This window comes from Chinchilla lanigera, unplaced genomic scaffold (assembly GCF_000276665.1).
Source record: "Chinchilla lanigera isolate Chin_1 unplaced genomic scaffold, ChiLan1.0 scaffold00021, whole genome shotgun sequence".
NCBI classification, from domain to species: Eukaryota; Metazoa; Chordata; class Mammalia; order Rodentia; family Chinchillidae; genus Chinchilla; species Chinchilla lanigera.
Window position 1 is genome coordinate 541732 of NW_004955422.1, and position 8598 is coordinate 550329.

The 8598-nt window shown below is 53.5% G+C and overlaps 1 long non-coding RNA gene across 1 annotated transcript; it reads left to right on the plus strand.

Annotated features, from left to right (window-relative positions):
• The first annotated feature begins 1872 nt into the window (after nt 1–1872).
• On the plus strand, nt 1873–5229 carry LOC106148450. Its single transcript, XR_001233898.1, has 2 exons — nt 1873–1972; nt 4680–5229. It is a non-coding gene; the product is annotated as an uncharacterized LOC106148450 (long non-coding RNA).
• The last annotated feature ends 3369 nt before the right edge of the window (nt 5230–8598 follow it).

Here is an 8598-nt window from a genome sequence, read left to right on the forward strand (position 1 = left end):
CGAGGCCAGCCTGGGCTCCAGAGTGAGTTCAAGGCCAGTTTGGACTACACAGCGAGACTCTGTCTCAAACAAACGAAAAAGAGTATATTCCGTCTTCAAAAATAAATTCAGTTCAAGGCACAGTCACCATGACAATGTTTTGGGGTTGCTTTGCTTGTTTTGTATTGTTTTGTGTTTTGGAGACGGGGTCTCACTCTGCAGTTCAGACTGGTCTTGAACGCACTTTGTAGCCCAGGCTGGCCTCAAATTCACAGCCATCCTCCTGCCTCAGCCTCCCAAGTGCTAGGATGACATGGTGCGCCTCCACACCCGGCCTGATATTGTGTTTAACGACAGGCTTGGGCTGACTGAGTTGGTGGTGATGCGGTGCTGCATTTCCCGGGGTGACTTCCAGCACCCCTGTCACTCAGCCACCCCTCAGGGGCTGTCCTCTGTCCTGCCCTCCTCCCCTTTCCCTGGCCCTGGCTCCCTGAATCAAGGCCATTCCGGAGAGAGCTGCTGGAGTGTGGGAAGGTACGGGACGCCGTGTGGGGTGCAGACTGAGACTCCGGTGCCCGCGCGTCCTGGAAACAGCAGGAAAGAATGTCGTTGTCGTGTTTGCCTTCCGGGGACTTCTGCACAAGCACCTTTCCTGCCTCCCTCGGACCCTAGTAAAATAAACTTTGCTCTGCTCTGAGTCCACCAGAGACACTAGAAACTGCCAAGTTGGGGGGCATCTGGTAAAACGTGGTGACATCCTCTTCGATGCCCAGGGGCGCCCTGACTGCTGCGGATCCCTGTGGAGCTCAGGGGCAAAGGTCCCTGGGAGTTTCAGGGTCCCCAGCCTGAGCAGGCCAGGCAGAGAACCCAGACCGCCTTCCGGGCCCGCCTCCAATGGCAGCAGCCGGGCCCGTGCTCGGCTGTGAGACTCAAGCCATGGCGGGTGCGTGATCATCGCCGAGCGCTTCTGGACCTGGCAGAGGCCCTGTTATCTTGACATTCCGAACACTCTCTGAAAGAGGAGCCCCTATTTTCATTTTGTATGGCTGTCACAGGGATCCTTTGATGGCGTCAGTTTGGCGTGGCTGAGGGGGTCGTGGAACCGCAGCACTCCTGGGCCCTCACGCCTTCCTCCCCGGTGTGTCCCCTGCCTGCTTCCCGAACCGAGCAGCTCTGCTCCGCCAGGCCCTTCCGCCGCCCACAGCGGGTGGAGTCTCCTAAGTGAACAGTTGAGGAGAGTGTCGGATGAGATGACGTCTCTGAGCTCCTTGCTGTGGTTGCAGTCTGAAACATCCCCCCAGGATCTCAGGTGCTCAAGGTGGGGTTTCCAATCGATGGAGTCCAGGGGGTGCTATACTCAAGAGTGGATTAACACGCTGATGAGTCCGGGGTTCAGTGTGCCTTTAGGGGGTGCGGCCTGGTAAGAGGAGATGGCTGCAGGGCCCGTGTGTCTCTTACTTAGGCTTAGGCTGGTCTCTCTGCTTCCGGGCCATCATGAGATGACTGGCTGTCCTCCTCTAGAAGAAAGAAGAGAGAGAGAGAAGACAGAAGAGAGAAGAGAGAAAAAGAAAAGAAAAGAGAGACCAGGCGTGGTGGTGCATGCCTGTCATCCCAGCACTCAGGAGGCTGAGGCAGGAGGATCACTGCAAGTCTGAGGCCAGCCTGGGCTACAAAGTGAGTTCAAGGCCAGCCTGAACTGCATAGTGAAACACCCTTTTTTCAAAAAGACGAGAGAAAGAAAGCAGCTAAGAAGAAAAGCAAGCAAGCACAGGTGTGAGCAGAGCCCTCACCGCAGCCAGAGCCGCTCAGCACTCACTTTCCCCTCGTGAGAGAGGAGGACCTTTTCCTTACAAGAAACAGGAAATGAGAACTCTGGGTCGGCACAGTTGACTGCACAGCTGAGATCTCAGTTCTGCTTAGAAGGACAGCCAGTGACGGCAGATGCGCCAGGCGGCCAGCTGGGACCCCCGGCCACCTGCTCCACCCGGCCCAGGTACAGGGAGGAACGGGCAGCTGGAAGCTGGCCGCCCTTCTGCAAGCCTGTGTCGCCCACCAGGAGGCTTCCAGCTTCCGTGGCTGCGACCTCGGGTTGTGGGCGTGGGGACTCGGGCCGGGCCCCTCCACGGGAGGCGATGGCGTTCCTAGAACTCACGCGCAAATCGCCGCATTGCAGGAGCTCTCCTAGCGCGGCCCTTCCTTCACTGAGCGTTTTCGGTTTTTGGTTTCGGTTTCCAGTCCTGGGTATTGAACCCGCTCCTTCGCATGAGCTGCATCCCCAGCCCTTTTTATTGTTTTTGAGACAGGGTCTCCGCAAATTGCTTAACTATATAGGCTGGGCCCAAACTTTCAATCCTCCTGCTGCCTCAGCCTCCCAGAGTGCTGGGCTAACAAGGTGCGCACCACCACACCCAGCTCTAATTTTATTTTATTTTTTTGCCTTTTTGTCTTTTTGAGACAGGGTCTCAGGCCGGGGATATAGCTCAGTGGCACAAGTGCCTGCCTGGCAAGCGTAAGGTCCTAAGTTCGATTCCTGGTACCAAAAAAAGAAAAGAAAAAAAAAAAGGATAAAAAAAATGTTCAGTATGAGACAGGGTTTCTCTATGCAATTCAAGCTGACTTTGAGCTCACTTTGTAGCCCAGGCTGGCCTCAAACTTGCAACAATCCTCCTGCCTCAGCCTCCCGAGTGCTGGGTTTACAGGCATGTGCCACCATGTCCGGTTTTAATTTAATTTTTTTTTAAAAACAAAGTCTCGCTATGTAGCCCAGGCTGGTTTTTGATCCTCCTGTCTCAGCCTCCTGAGTGCTGGGATTATACACATGCACCACCATGCCTGGCTTTTAATTTTATTTTTAAATGATACATAATATTACATATACTTAGAGGGTACAATTGGATGCTTTGATGTATATATATTTACAGAGTGAATTGGTTAAATCAAACTAATTAATAAATTCACTACCCCACATACTTAGCTTTTGGTAGTGAAAACATTTGAAAGCAACTCTTTTATAAACCTAGACCTTTAAGAATAGAATAGCTGCTTGCCTTCTGGAAAGCGAGTGTCGCACAGAAGGGCCAGCTGACCTTGGGATTCTCTGGTTCCTTTTCATGTTAGGACGGTGTGAAACCACGAGCTTCCACACTTAAAAGGGCCTTTGAAGACCAGTTGAGAATGCAAGCTCTTGTTCGATGGCTCCTGACCTCCTGACGAGGTTTCTATCTCTGTCACCTATTCCCGGGGAGCACAGCTGGAACCCAGCCCTAAGTGGGTTCCTCAAAAGAGTTTAGTTCTCTGAAAATCCGCTGCAGGGATCATCCGGTCCAAAAAGCTTCCACCCCTCACAGGCAAGATGGTTCTGGCTACGGCCTCTCCGCGGATGTGTCCTCTGCTCTCTGGATGCTGAAGTACCCAGAGGAAGGGAGGTTCAGGGGCTCCCCGAGGTCACCCAGATTGCCAGTGGTGGGACCTGGGCCAGGGCTGCTGGGATCTTCCTTTTGCTTTCTTACCAAGATATTTCTGTTGCGAGTTCGAGGCCAGCCTGGGCTACAAAGTGAGCTCAAGGCCAGCCTGAACTACACAGCGAGACCCTGTCTCAAAAAAGAAAAAAAAAAAAAAACTGGGGCGAAGCTGGCCGTCCCAAAGCCGGGACTGTGTGTTTTGCCTCACTGCAAACCACACCACAGATTTTAGGGGCTTTCGGGGAGGATGTGCAGCCAGCAGTGTTTCTCCGACCTGGGTGTGCCTGGGGCCCTCAGCATCTGGTAAGAGCAGATTTGATTTCCTGGGTCATGGAAGGGGCTGCGAACCGAAATTGTAATGAACCCTGGATTCATGCTCGTGGACCAGAGCCAATCTCGCCGTTCCCCCGTGCATGAGCGGGGTCTGACCTCACCTAAGGACCAAGCGTCCTGAGGCTCTTCGTTCTGATTTGGGGAAAATCGCAGAATTACATGGTGCCAGGTCTGGGGGACGTGGTGGGTGTTTTTATTGGACAGAGATTGCTGTGCTGGGAGCAGCGGGTGATGCGGAGCGCTTTCCTGACGGAAGATGAAACCAGCAGCCCACTTCTCAGAGCATTTTCTGCTCCCTTTGTTACCGAGCAGAGCGGCTCTGATGAGCTCTCCTGCTATTCAGAGTTCACTGTAGAGGTCCTAGGTGCAAAAGCAGCTCGAGCACTTCCACCAAGGTCAAAAACACCATCAGCACCTCGTGGTGGCGCACTCCTGTAATCCCAGCCCTCGAGAGGCTGAGGCAGGAGAATCACTGCTGCTTCAAGGCCAGGCTGGGCTACATAGCAAGTTCAAGTCCAGCCTGAACTGCACAGCGAGATGGTGTCTCAAAAAACAAAAAGGTTGCCAGGTGTGGTGGCACACACCTGTAATCCCAGCACTTGGGAGGCTGAGGCAGGAGGATCATTTCGAGTTCGAGGCTAGCCTGAACTGCATAGCGAGACCCTGTCTCAAAAAGACAAAAAAAAAAAAAGGTAGAATTAATTTTTATGCTATATCTTAGTTAATCTAATATAGCCCAAACTGTATGTCAACGTCTTACTGGCACATATTCTCTATGATGAATGTGATCAGTATGTATATCTAAAATGTACCAATAAAATCTGATTTAAAAAACCAAAACCATGTAATTAATAGAGAAGAAAAATCACCAATGAGCTTATTTTCTCTTTTTCTGCCCTGTCTTAGAGAGCAGCGTGTCCTTCACGCGGACATCTGCTCGAGGTCTGCGCCAGCGTGAGTCACACGCTCGGCCGCCTCTTGTGACCGGAAGTGGTGACTGTCTCCCGCAGCGGCGGGGGCGTCCCGGCGGGGAGGCTTGTTCTCTCGGTTCCAGATCAACCCGGCGGCCGTCGTGAATGCACAGCGCGTCCCCTGCAGCCCAGCTCCTGCTCAGAAGTCATGGTCCCTTCGCTGACCGTGGACTCGTGCCCCAAGCCAGCGCTTCCCTTGCCTTAACCCAACCCAAAGCCAGGAACCAGACGGCCGGGCGGCCACGAAGCAGCTGATCCTGCTCACTTCCCCGGCCTACCCCATGCCGCCGATGTGGCATTCGCCCATCGCATGTGAGGCCCCGGGTTCCACGCCCTGCATGGAAACCAAAATCCCACAGGAATAATCGAGAGCCCTCCGCAGTTCTACCTCTGACTTCCAAGTAGGAGGGAATAACGGCTTCCCTTCTGCACTCTATCCTGAGATGAGATTCCGGCCCCGGCCACCGAAAGAATCTTGACATATACTCCAGAATCTGCACCTAAATAAGTGATTCTTGCTGCCAGGCGCGGTGGTGTGTGCCTCTATCCCTGCGACTCAGGAGGCTGAAGCAGGAGGATCTTGAGTTTCATGCCACCCTGGACTACATAGCAAGATCTTGTTCCTCCCCCCAAAAAAGAGATGATTCTTTGTAGCTAACCATGAGCAGACCGCAGGCTGGGCGCCAGAGGCCACAGCGGTGATTAAGCGGGTGGGACAAGATCATGATTAGATTGCATTTCAGGAAGCTCGCTGCAGGCGGTTGGTTTGGAAGATGAACCCAGTGGGCAACAGATGAGAGAGAGGCCACGCCTGGGTTACCAGGCCCCACGCAGAGCTCCGTGCCATCCCGGGCCGCTGGGTGTAGAGGAACAGGAAGGGACTGGGCATGTGCTGACGCCCTGCTGGGCCAGGCAGCTCCCTTTGTGGGGCCGTTGGGAGGGGGCGTGTGCCGGGCCAGTGGGAGGAAGTCGCCACCCTGCTGGAAGGGATCTGCCACCCCCTCTGCCAGCTGAGACATCAGATAGGGCCCGGTCCCCTCCTGGGGCGGCGGGGAGCCCGAGCGGCCAAAGGGATTTTTTTCTCCCTCTTTTTTCTTCTCAGGGGTTGTATGAAAGAACCTGATGTCTGTGGCTCTGGAGGGGGAAAGATAAGGAGAGAGTGTGAGGGAGCGGGGGGCCCATTGTGCGAGTTATCTCTGTTATTTTAGAACGTTGGAAAAAATCAGAAAACTCGGGGTGGTGCACTGGAAGCACAGACCACGCCAGCGGAGTGCAAAGCGCGGCTTTCGTCCTTTGTCTTTGCCTTTTGCACACGGGCAGCTTTCCCTAGGCGTTTGCTGCCCTTCTGCACCACACTGCCTGCCTAGGGAAGAGGAGGGGAAGCCGCTGAATCCACCAAGAGTGGTGCAGAAAGTAAAGATAAAGATGACCTCAAACTCTCCGGACGGTTAGGAACACCGCAATACTCAGTACCACTCACTTAAAACACATTCTTTTTCTCTTTCTTCCTGTCCTCCTTTGTGTGTGTGTGTGTGTGTGTGTGTGTGTGTGTGTGTGTGTGTTCTTGAGACAGCGTCTCGCTAAGCAATTCAGACTGGCCTTGAGCTCACTTTGTAGCCCAGGCTGGTCTCAAACTCACAACGATCCTCCTGCCTCAGCCTCCCAAGTGCTGAGATTACAGGTGTGCACCGCCACGCCCAGCTCTTTCCTTTCTTTCTTTCTTTTATTATTTTTTTTTTTTTTGGAGAGAGGGTATCACTGGTAGTCCACACTGGCCTTGACCTCCCAGCATCCACTGTCCCCTAAGGGATTCTCAAGGTGCGGCTCCCTGCAGGTCCCCTACCCCCTTGGCCGCAGGTTGGAGACCTTGCTAGTCGCTAACGTAGTAAGAGGGACCTATCTTGCAGCTGTACAGAGTCCAGTTTCTGGAGGATTCCTGGCTGTTGAGGGTTTTTCCCCCCAAGGTCCTCTGTAGACTTTCCAGCACCAAAATCAATGTGAACCGTATGCACTTTGGACAGAACAGACTGGTGCTCGGGGCGAAGACTGGCACGGTTCCCTGAGCCGCATTCCTGCTCCCGCGGTGTTGTTCGGGCTGGGCTGACCTTCTGAACTGGATTTCTTTTCAGATGGGTGTATTTTTCCTTATTGCAAATTTCCTTCAATTCATCTGCAGACAGAGAATCCGGCCCCTTAGCCGGGAGCCTGTGACCCGGGCTTGGACAGCTCATAAGCTCACTTTTCCAAAAATGCTTTTTTTTTTTTTTTTGTCCTTTCTGCCTGGCACTGCCCACTTTCCCCTGAGGATGCCAGCTTGGCTTCGTGTCACCTCTCTCTGCTTTTGTCCTCTGGGAATGGCTTCATTGGGGTCCCTTGCCTTTTTCTCCTGTAGGAAAATCTAAGCTCCTTTAACAAACAAGCTGGCAAAGACCTCCTTAAATTCTCGCTTTACTGTCTGCTCCGAGGACCCCTGGGCCCCAGGGCTTGGGCACGGCTCGCGTGCGCTGCAGTGTTCATCCCACCCCAGGACTGCCGGGTACAGCGGGGACCTGAGACAGTCGCATCAGTGGCGCTGTCTACGCCCGTACAGAGCCCTCTTTTTTTGGACTTTCCTCTCCACACGTGTTTATTTTGCTTATTTCCCTGTCCTCTGTCTTCTCCCAAGAGAATCTAAGGCCACTTATAAAGATGCAACAGCTGTAGCGAGACACACTGTGTGAAATGAGACGCACGTAGACGGGGAAGGTGAAGCCATAGGAGAAGACGCAAGTCCAGGACCTTGCTGAGAAAGCGACGGGAGGTGGCCAGAGCCTCCTGTCATCACCATGGAGAGAGGAATTAAACGAGTTACAGAATCCCTGGTCCCCGAAGGATAAACACAGTGGTTGCATAGGGGCACCCCGATCCATAAGTGCGGCATTTACACGCGTCCTCCCCGGGAGTCTCAGGATCTGGATGTCCCCCGGAAGCTTCATCTACCCACAGGCAGGGCTGTGGAAGGCGACTGGGATGCACGGGGCTCACAGCTGACTTCTGGTGTGGAGGTGGGGCCTGTCAGAGGGGGCGGGTTCCTGGGGGCGTGGCCTGGCAGTTTACCTCCCTCCCCCACTTCACTTCTCCCTCCACTTCCTGTGCACCATGAGGTGAGCAGCTTTTCTTCCGCCAGGCCCCCTGACCGCCACCCTGCCTCCGAGCTAGCACCACCGAAAGCGCTAGGAACTGTGAGGCAGTAAAACTCTCCTCCTTTACATTTAAGTCACACACCGTGCCCCAGCTATGAGAAAGTGACTAAAGCAATGGCCTAGGAGCGTCCTCAAAGCATAGGGAAGATGTTAGAGCTCTTCCTTCTGACACCTAAGCTCTGGAGCCCCGAAGCTCTGTACAACGCCAGCTGCCATTCTGCAGCAAAGGTATGGCCAATCCATGACTCTGCTATGGCAGCCAGAGAACCTCTCTCTCTTTCTCTGTTGTTTTTTGTTCTTTGTTTTTGTTTTTGAGACAGGGTCTCACTGTGTAATTGAAGCTGTCATTAAACTCAGTATGTAGCCCAGGCTGGCCTGGAACTCACTGGAATCCTCCTGCTTCAGCCTCCCGAGTGCTGGGATTACAGGAGTGCACCACCATGCCCGGCTCCTATCTCTTTATTTTTTATTTTTCTTGAGGCAGGGTCTTGCTGTGTAGTTCAGGCTCACTAAGTAGCCTAGGCTGTCCTGGAACTCACAGTGATCTTCCTGCCTCAGTTTGCTGAGTGCTGGGATGACAGGTGCCACCACGCCCGGCTCCTATCTCTTTATCAAACTCAGACATCTGAACTGCCAAACTTTGTCCCTGTTCCATTCTTTTTTCCCCCAAAG